Genomic DNA, 12,822 nt, shown 5'->3' on the forward strand with positions numbered 1-12,822 from the left:
GTATATAACGTTACACGTTAATACGTAATACTATATAAGGTTATACGTCATTACGTATTAGTATATAACGTTGTACGTCATTACGTATTAGTATATAACGTTACACGTTATTACGTATTAGTATATAACGTTACACGTTATTACGTATTGATATATAACGTTACACGTTATTACGTATTAGTATATAATGTTGTACGTTAGTACGTAATAGTATATAACGTTACACGTTATTACGTATTAGTATATAGCGGTACACGTTAGTACGTATTAGTATATAACGTTATACGTTATTACTTATTAGTATATAACGTTATACGTCATTACGTAATAGTATATAACGTTATACGTTATTACGTATTGGTATATAACGTTACACGATGTTACGTATTAGTATATAACGTTACACGTTATTACGTATTAGTATATAACGTTACACGTTATTACGTAATACTATATAACGTTATACGTCATTACGTATTAATATATAACGTTACACGTTAGTACGTAATAGTATATAACGTTATACGTTAGTACGTATTAGCATATAACGTTACACGTTATTACGTAATACTATATAACGTTATACGTCATTACGTATTAATATATAACGTTACACGTTAGTACGTAATAGTATATAACGTTATACGTTAGTACGTATTAGCATATAACGTTATACTTCATTGCGTAATAGTATATAACCTTATACGTTATTACGGAATAGTATATAACGTTACACGTTATTACTTGTTAGTATATAACGTTATACGTCATTACGTAATAGTATATAAGGTTATACGTTAGTACGTCATAGTACATAACGTTATACGTTATTACGCATTAGTATATAACGTTACACGTTAGTACGTAATAGTATATAACGTTATACGTTAGTACGTATTAGCATATAACGTTATACTTCATTGCGTAATAGTATATAACGTTATACGTTATTACGTAATTGTATATAACGTTATACGTCATTACGTAATAGTATATAACGTTATACGTTAGTACGTAATAGTATATAACGTTATACGTTATGTCGTATTAGTATATAACGTTACACGTCATTACGCAACAGTATATAACGTTATACGTTATTACGTATTGGTATATAACGTTACACGTCATTACGCAACAGTATATAACGTTGTACGTTATTACGTATTGGTATATAACGTTACACGATATTACGTATTAGTATATAACGTTACACGTTATTACGTATTAGTATATAACGTTACACGTTATTACGTACTAGTATATAATGTTGTACGTTAGTACGTAATAGTATATAACGTTATACGTTATTACGTAATACTATATAACGTTATACGTCATTACGTATTAGTATATAACGTTACACGTTATTACGTATTAGTATATAACGTTACACGTTATTACGTATTGGTATATAACGTTACACGTTATTACGTATTAGTATATAATGTTGTACGTTAGTACGTAATAGTATATAACGTTACACGCTAGTACGTAATAATATATAATGTTATACGTTATTACGTATTAGTATATAACGTTACACGTTATTACGTAATACTATATAACGTTATACGTCATTACGTAATAGTATATAACGTTATACGTTATTACGTATTAGTATATAACGTTACACGTTATTACGTATTAGTATATAACGTTACACGATATTACGTATAGGTATATAACGTTACACGATATTACGTATTAGTATATAACGTTACACGTTATTACGTATTAGTATATAACGTTACACGTTATTACGTATTAGTATATAACGTTACACGTTAGTACGTAATAGTATATAACGTTACACGTTATTACGTAATACTATATAACGTTATACGTCATTACGTAATAGTATATAACGTTACACGATATTACGTATTAGTATATAACGTTACACGTTATTACGTATTAGTATATAACGTTACACGTTATTACGTATTAGTATATAATGTTATACGTTAGTACGTAATATTATATAACGTTACACGTTAGTAGGTAATAGTATATGACGTTAGACGTTATTACGTAATAGTATATAACGTTATACATCATTACGTATTAGTATATAGCGTTATACATCATTACGTAATAGTATATAACGTTATACGTTAGTACTTCATAGTACATAACGTTACACGTTATTTCGTATTAGTATATAACGTTACACGTCATTGCGCAACAGTATATAACGTTATACGTTATTACGTATTGGTATATAACGTTACACGTCATTACGCAACAGTATATAACGTTATACGCTATTACGTATTGGTATATAACGTTACACGATATTACGTATTAGTATATAACGTTACACGTTATTACGTATTAGTATATAACGTTACACGTTATTACGTATTAGTATATAATGTTGTACGTTAGTACGTAATAGTATATAACGTTATACGTTATTACGTAATACTATATAACGTTATACGTCATTACGTATTAGTATATAACGTTACACGTTATTACGTATTAGTATATAACGTTACACGTTATTACGTATTGGTATATAACGTTACACGTTATTACGTATTAGTATATAATGTTGTACGTTAGTACGTAATAGTATATAACGTTACACGTTAGTACGTAATAGTATATAACGTTATACGTTATTACGTATTAGTATATAACGTTACACGTTATTACGTAATACTATATAACGTTATACGTCATTACGTAATAGTATATAACGTTATACGTTATTACGTATTAGTATATAACGTTATACGTTATTACGTTTTAGTATATAGCGGTACACGTTAGTACGTAATAGTATATAACGTTATACGTTATTACGTTTTAGTATATAGCGGTACACGTTAGTACGTAATAGTATATAACGTTATACGTTATTACTTATTAGTATATAACGTTATACGTCATTACGTAATAGTATATAACGTTATACGTTATTACGTATTGGTATATAACGTTACACGATATTACGTATTAGTATATAACGTTACACGTTATTACGTATTAGTATATAACGTTACACGTTATTACGTATTAGTATATAATGTTGTACGTTAGTACGTAATAGTATATAACGTTATACGTTATTACGTAATACTATATAACGTTATACGTCATTACGTATTAGTATATAACGTTACACGTTATTACGTATTAGTATATAACGTTACACGTTATTACGTATTGGTATATAACGTTACACGTTATTACGTATTAGTATATAATGTTGTACGTTAGTACGTAATAGTATATAACGTTACACGTTAGTACGTAATAGTATATAACGTTATACGTTATTACGTATTAGTATATAACGTTACACGTTATTACGTAATACTATATAACGTTATACGTCATTACGTAATAGTATATAACGTTATATGTTATTACGTATTAGTATATAACGTTATACGTTATTACGTTTTAGTATATAGCGGTACACGTTAGTACGTAATAGTATATAACGTTATACGTTATTACGTTTTAGTATATAGCGGTACACGTTAGTACGTAATAGTATATAACGTTATACGTTATTACTTATTAGTATATAACGTTATACGTCATTACGTAATAGTATATAACGTTATACGTTATTACGTATTGGTATATAACGTTACACGATATTACGTATTAGTATATAACGTTACACGTTATTACGTATTAGTATATAACGTTATACGTCATTACGTAATAGTATATAACGTTATACCTTATTACGTATTAGTATATAACGTTGTACGTTAGTACGTCATAGTATATAACGATATACTTCATTACGTATTAGTATATAACGTTATACGTTAGTACGTAATAGTATATAACGTTACACGTTAGTACGTAATAGTATATAACGTGTTACGTTATTACGTTTTAGTATATAGCGGTACACGTTAGTACGTAATAGTATATAACGTTATACGTTATTACGTTTTAGTATATAGCGGTACACGTTAGTACGTAATAGTATATAACGTTATACGTTATTACTTATTAGTATATAACGTTATACGTCATTACGTAATAGTATATAACGTTATACGTTATTACGTATTGGTATATAACGTTACACGATATTACGTATTAGTATACAACGTTACACGTTATTAGGTATTAGTATATAACGTTACACGTTATTACGTAATACTAAATAACGTTATACGTCATTACGTAATAGTATATAACGTTATACGTTATTACGTATTAGTATATAACGTTATACATTATTACGTATTAGTATATAACGTTACACGTTATTACGTATTGGTATAAAACGTTATACGTCAGTACGTAATGGTATATAACGTTACACGTTATTACTTATTAGTATATAACGTTATACGTCATTACGTAATAGTATATAACGTTATACGTTATTACATATTGGTATATAACGTTACACGATATTACGTATTAGTATATAACGTTACACGTTATTACGTATTAGTATATAACGTTACACGTTATTACGTAATACTATATAACGTTATACTTCATTGCGTAATAGTATATAACGTTATACGTTATTACTTATTAGTATATAACGTTATACGTCATTACGTAATAGTATATAACGTTATACGTTATTACGTATTGGTATATAACGTTACACGATATTACGTATTAGTATATAACGTTACACGTTATTACGTATTAGAACATAACGTTACACGTTATTACGTAATACTATATAACGTTATACGTCATTACGTAATAGTATATAACGTTATACGTTATTACGTAATACTATATAACGTTATACGTCATTACGTAATACTATATAACGTTATACGTCATTACGTAATAGTATATAACGTTATACGTTATTACGTATTAGTATATAACGTTACACGTTATTTCGTATTAGTATATAACGTTACACGTTATTACGTATTAGTATATAACGTTACACGTTAGTACGCAACAGTATATAACGTTATGCGTTATTACGTAATACTATATAACGTTATACGTCATTACGTAATAGTATATAACGTTACACGTTATTACGTATAAGTATATAACGTTACACGTCATTACGTATTAGTATATAACGTTATACGTTAGTACGTAATATTATATAACGTTACACGTTAGTACGTAATAGTATATAACGTTAGACGTTATTACGTAATAGTATATAACGTTATACGTCATTACGTATTAGTATATAGCGTTATACGTCATTACGTAATAGTATATAACGTTATACGTTAGTACGTAATAGTATATAATGTTGTACGTTAGTACGTAATAGTATATAACGTTACACGTTATTACGTATTAGTATATAACGTTACACGTTAGTACGCAATAGTATATAACGTTATACGTTATTACGTAATACTATAAAACGTTACACGTTATTACGTATAAGTATATAACGTTACACGTCATTACGTATTAGTATATAACGTTATACGTCATTACGTAATAGTATATAACGTTATACGTTAGTACGTAATAGTATATAACGTTATACGTTATTTCGTATTAGTATATAACGTTACACGTCATTACGCAACAGTATATAACGTTATACGTTATTACGTATTGGTATATAACGTTACACGATATTACGTATTAGTATATAATGTTGTACGTTAGTACGTAATAGTATATAACGTTATACGTTATTACATAATTCTATGTAACGTTATACGTCATTACGTATTAGTATATAACGTTACACGTTATTACGTATTAGTATATAACGTTACACGTTATTACGTATTGGTATATAACGTTACACGTTATTACGTATTAGTATATAATGTTGTACGTTAGTACGTAATAGTATATAACGTTACACGTTAGTACGTAATAGTATATAACGTTATACGTTATTACGTATTAGTATATAACGTTACGCGTCATTACGTAATACTATATAACGTTATACGTCATTACGTAACAGTATATAACGTTATACGTTATTACGTATTAGTATATAACGTTACACGTTTTTACGTATTAGTATATAACGTTATACGTTATTACGTATTGGTATATAACGTTACACGTTATTACGTATTAGTATATAACGTTACACGTTATTACGTATTAGTATATAACGTTACACGTTATTACGTATTAGTATATAACGTTACACGTTATTACGTATTGGTATATAACGTTACACGTTATTACGTATTAGTATATAATGTTGTACGTTAGTACGTAATAGTATATAACGTTACACGATAGTACGTAATAGTATATAACGTTATACGTTATTACGTATTAGTATATAACGTTACACGTTATTACGTAATACTATATAACGTTATACGTCATTACGTAATAGTATATAACGTTATACGTTAGTACGTCATAGTATATAACGTTATACGTTATTACGTATTTTATATATAACGTTACACGTTAGTACGTTATAGTATATAACGTTATACGTTATTACGTATTTTATATATAACGTTACACGTTAGTACGTTATAGTATATAACGTTATACGTTATTACGTATTTTATATATAACGTTACACGTTAGTACGTAATAGTATATAACGTTATACGTTAGTACGTATTAGCATATAACGTTATACTTCATTGCGTAATAGTATATAACGTTATACGTTATTACGTAATAGTATATAACGTTATACGTTTTTACGTATTAGTATATAACGTCATCCGTCATTACGTAATAGTATATAACGTTATACGTTATTACGTATTGGTATATAACGTTACACGTTATTACGTATTAGTATATAACGTTATACGTTATTACGTATTGGTATATAACGTTACACGATATTACGTATTAGTATATAACGTTACACGTTATTACGTATTAGTATATAACGTTACACGTTATTACGTATTAGTATATAATGTTATACGTTAGTACGTCATAGTATATAACGTTATACGTTATTACGTATTTTATATATAACGTTACACGTTAGTACGTTATAGTATATAACGTTATACGTTATTACGTATTTTATATATAACGTTACACGTTAGTACGTAATAGTATATAACGTTATACGTTAGTACGTATTAGCATATAACGTTATACTTCATTGCGTAATAGTATATAACGTTATACGTTATTGCGTAATACTATATAACGTTATACGTTTTTACGTATTAGTATATAACGTCATCCGTCATTACGTAATAGTATATAACGTTATACGTTATTACGTAATAGTATATAACGTTATACGTTATTACTTATTAGTATATAACGTTACACGATATTACGTATTAGTATATAACGTTACACGTTATTACGTATTAGTATATAACGTTACACGTTAGTACGTAATAGTATATAACGTTATACGTTATTACGTATTTTATATATAACGATACACGTTAGTACGTAGTTGTATATAACGTTATACGTTAGTACGTATTAGCATTAACGTTATACTTCATTGCGTAATAGTATATAACGTTATACGTTATTACGTAATAGTATATAACGTTATACGTTAGTACGTAATAGTATATAACGTTATCCGTTATTACGTTTTAGTATATAGCGGTACACGTTAGTACGTAATAGTATATAACGTTATACGTTATTACTTATTAGGTATATAACGTTATACGTCATTACGTAATAGTATATAACGTTATACGTTATTACGTGTTGGTATATAACGTTACACGATATTACGTATTAGTATATAACGTTACACGTTATTACGTATTAGTATATAACGTTACACGTTAGTACGTAATAGTATATAACGTTATACGTTATTACGTAATACTATATAACGTTATACGTCATTACGTAATAGTATATAACGTTACACGTTATTACGTATAAGTATATAACGTTACAAGTCATTACGTATTAGTATATTACGTTATACGTTAGTACGTAATATTATATAACGTTACACGTTAGTACGTAATAGTATATGATGTTAGACGTTATTACGTAATAGTATATAACGTTATACGTCATTACGTATTAGTATATAGCGTTATACGTCATTACGTAATAGTATATAACGTTATACGTTAGTACGTCATAGTACATAACGTTACACGTTATTACGTATTAGCACATAACGTTATACTTCATTGCGTAATAGTATATAACGTTATACGTTATTACTTATTAGTATATAACGTTATACGTCATTACGTAATAGTATATAACGTTATACGTTATTACGTATTGGTATATAACGTTACACGATATTACGTATTAGTATATAACGTTACACGTTATTACGTATTAGAACATAACGTTACACGTTATTACGTAATACTATATAACGTTATACGTCATTACGTAATAGTATATAACGTTATACGTTATTACGTAATACTATATAACGTTATACGTCATTACGTAATACTATATAACGTTATACGTCATTACGTAATAGTATATAACGTTATACGTTATTACGTATTAGTATATAACGTTACACGTTATTTCGTATTAGTATATAACGTTACACGTTATTACGTATTAGTATATAACGTTACACGTTAGTACGTAATAGTATATAACGTTATACGTCATTACGTATTAGTATATAGCGTTATACGTCATTACGTAATAGTATATAACGTTATACGTTAGTACGTAATAGTATATAATGTTGTACGTTAGTACGTAATAGTATATAACGTTACACGTTATTACGTATTAGTATATAACGTTACACGTTAGTACGCAATAGTGTATAACGTTATACGTTATTACGTAATACTATAAAACGTTACACGTTATTACGTATAAGTATATAACGTTACACGTCATTACGTATTAGTATATAACGTTATACGTCATTACGTAATAGTATATAACGTTATACGTTAGTACGTAATAGTATATAACGTTATACGTTATTTCGTATTAGTATATAACGTTACACGTCATTACGCAACAGTATATAACGTTATACGTTATTACGTATTGGTATATAACGTTACACGATATTACGTATTAGTATATAATGTTGTACGTTAGTACGTAATAGTATATAACGTTATACGTTATTACATAATTCTATGTAACGTTATACGTCATTACGTATTAGTATATAACGTTACACGTTATTACGTATTAGTATATAACGTTACACGTTATTACGTATTGGTATATAACGTTACACGTTATTACGTATTAGTATATAATGTTGTACGTTAGTACGTAATAGTATATAACGTTACACGTTAGTACGTAATAGTATATAACGTTACACGTTATTACGTATTAGTATATAACGTTACACGTCATTACGTAATACTATATAACGTTATACGTCATTACGTAACAGTATATAACGTTATACGTTATTACGTATTAGTATATAACGTTACACGTTTTTACGTATTAGTATATAACGTTATACGTTATTACGTATTGGTATATAACGTTACACGTTATTACGTATTGGTATATAACGTTACACGTTATTACGTATTAGTATATAATGTTGTACGTTAGTACGTAATAGTATATAACGTTACACGTTAGTACGTAATAGTATATAACGTTATACGTTATTACGTATTAGTATATAACGTTACACGTTATTACGTAATACTATATAACGTTATACGTCATTACGTAATAGTATATAACGTTATACGTTAGTACGTCATAGTATATAACGTTATACGTTATTACGTATTTTATATATAACGTTACACGTTAGTACGTTATAGTATATAACGTTATACGTTATTACGTATTTTATATATAACGTTACACGTTAGTACGTTATAGTATATAACGTTATACGTTATTACGTATTTTATATATAACGTTACACGTTAGTACGTAATAGTATATAACGTTATACGTTAGTACGTATTAGCATATAACGTTATACTTCATTGCGTAATAGTATATAACGTTATACGTTATTACGTAATAGTATATAACGTTATACGTTTTTACGTATTAGTATATAACGTCATCCGTCATTACGTAATAGTATATAACGTTATACGTTATTACGTATTGGTATATAACGTTACACGTTATTACGTATTAGTATATAACGTTATACGTTATTACGTATTGGTATATAACGTTACACGATATTACGTATTAGTATATAACGTTACACGTTATTACGTATTAGTATATAACTTTACACGTTATTACGTATTAGTATAGAATGTTATACGTTAGTACGTCATAGTATATAACGTTATACGTTATTACGTATTTTATATATAACGTTACACGTTAGTACGTTATAGTATATAACGTTATAGGTTATTACGTATTTTATATATAACGTTACACGTTAGTACGTATTAGCATATAACGTTATACTTCATTGCGTAATAGTATATAACGTTATACGTTATTACGTAATAGTATATAACGTTATACGTTTTTACGTATTAGTATATAACGTCATCCGTCATTACGTAATAGTATATAACGTTATACGTTATTACGTAATATTATATAACGTTATACGTTTTTACGTATTAGAATATAACGTTATCCGTCATTACGTAATAGTATATAACGTTACACGTTATTACGTATTAGTATATAACGTTACACGTTAGTACGTAATAGTATATAACGTTATACGTTATTACGTATTTTATATATAACGTTACACGTTAGTACGTTATAGTATATAACGTTATACGTTATTACTTATTAGTATATAACGTTACACGATATTACGTATTAGTATATAACGTTACACGTTATTACGTATTAGTATATAACGTTACACGTTAGTACGTAATAGTATATAACGTTATACGTTATTACGTATTTTATATATAACGATACACGTTAGTACGTAGTTGTATATAACGTTATACGTTAGTACGTATTAGCATTAACGTTATACTTCATTGCGTAATAGTATATAACGTTATACGTTATTACGTAATAGTATATAACGTTATACGTTAGTACGTAATAGTATATAACGTTATACGTTATTACGTTTTAGTATATAGCGGTACACGTTAGTACGTAATAGTATATAACGTTATACGTTATTACTTATTAGGTATATAACGTTATACGTCATTACGTAATAGTATATAACGTTATACGTTATTACGTGTTGGTATATAACGTTACACGATATTACGTATTAGTATATAACGTTACACGTTATTACGTATTAGTATATAACGTTACACGTTAGTACGTAATAGTATATAACGTTATACGTTATTACGTAATACTATATAACGTTATACGTCATTACGTAATAGTATATAACGTTACACGTTATTACGTATAAGTATATAACGTTACAAGTCATTACGTATTAGTATATTACGTTATACGTTAGTACGTAATATTATATAACGTTACACGTTAGTACGTAATAGTATATGACGTTAGACGTTATTACGTAATAGTATATAACGTTATACGTCATTACGTATTAGTATATAGCGTTATACGTCATTACGTAATAGTATATAACGTTATACGTTAGTACGTCATAGTACATAACGTTACACGTTATCACGTATTAGTATATAACGTTACACGTTAGTACGTAATAGTATATAACGTTATACGTTAGTACGTATTAGCATATAACGTTATACTTCATTGCGTAATAGTATATAACGTTATACGTTATTACGTAATAGTATATAACGTTATACGTTTTTACGTATTAGTATATAACGTTATACGTCATTACGTAATAGTATATAACGTTATACGTTAGTACGTAATAGTATATAACGTTATACGTTATTTCGTATTAGTATATAACGTTACACGTCATTACGCAACAGTATATAACGTTATACGTTATTACGTATTGGTATATAACGTTACACGTCATTACGCAACAGTATATAACGTTATACGTTATTACGTATTGGTATATAACGTTACACGATATTACGTATTAGTATATAACGTTACACGTTATTACGTATTAGTATATAACGTTACACGATATTACGTATTGGTATATAACGTTACACGATATTACGTATTAGTATATAACGTTACACGTTATTACGTATTAGTATAAAACGTTACACGATATTACGTATTAGTATATAACGTTACACGTTATTACGTATTAGTATATAACGTTACACGTTAGTACGTAATAGTATATAACGTTATACGTTATTACGTAATACTATATAACGTTATACGTCATTACGTAATAGTATATAACGTTACACGTTATTACGTATAAGTATATAACGTTACAAGTCATTACGTATTAGTATATAACGTTATACGTTAGTACGTAATATTATATAACGTTACACGTTAGTACGTAATAGTATATAACGTTACACGTCATTACGCAACAGTATATAACGTTATACGTTATTACGTATTGGTATATAACGTTACACGTCATTACGCAACAGTATATAACGTTACACGTTATTACGTATTAGTATATAACGTTACACGTTATTACGTATTAGTATATAACGTTACACGTTATTACGTATTAGTATATAATGTCGTACGTTAGTACGTAATAGTATATAACGTTACACGATATTACGTATTAGTATATAACGTTACACGTTATTACGTATTAGTATATAATGTTATACGTTAGTACGTCATAGTATATAACGTTATACGTTATTACGTATTTTATATATAACGTTACACGTTAGTACGTAATAGTATATAACGTTATACGTTATTACGTATTTTATATATAACGTTACACGTTAGTAGGTAATAGTATATAACTTTATACGTTAGTACGTATTAGCATATAACGTTATACTTCATTGCGTAATAGTATATAACGTTATACGTTATTACGTAATAGTATATAACGTTATACGTTTTTACGTATTAGTATATAACGTTATCCGTCATTACGTA

Source organism: Bombus pascuorum, chromosome 2, assembly GCF_905332965.1.
Source record: "Bombus pascuorum chromosome 2, iyBomPasc1.1, whole genome shotgun sequence".
NCBI classification, from domain to species: domain Eukaryota; kingdom Metazoa; phylum Arthropoda; class Insecta; order Hymenoptera; family Apidae; genus Bombus; species Bombus pascuorum.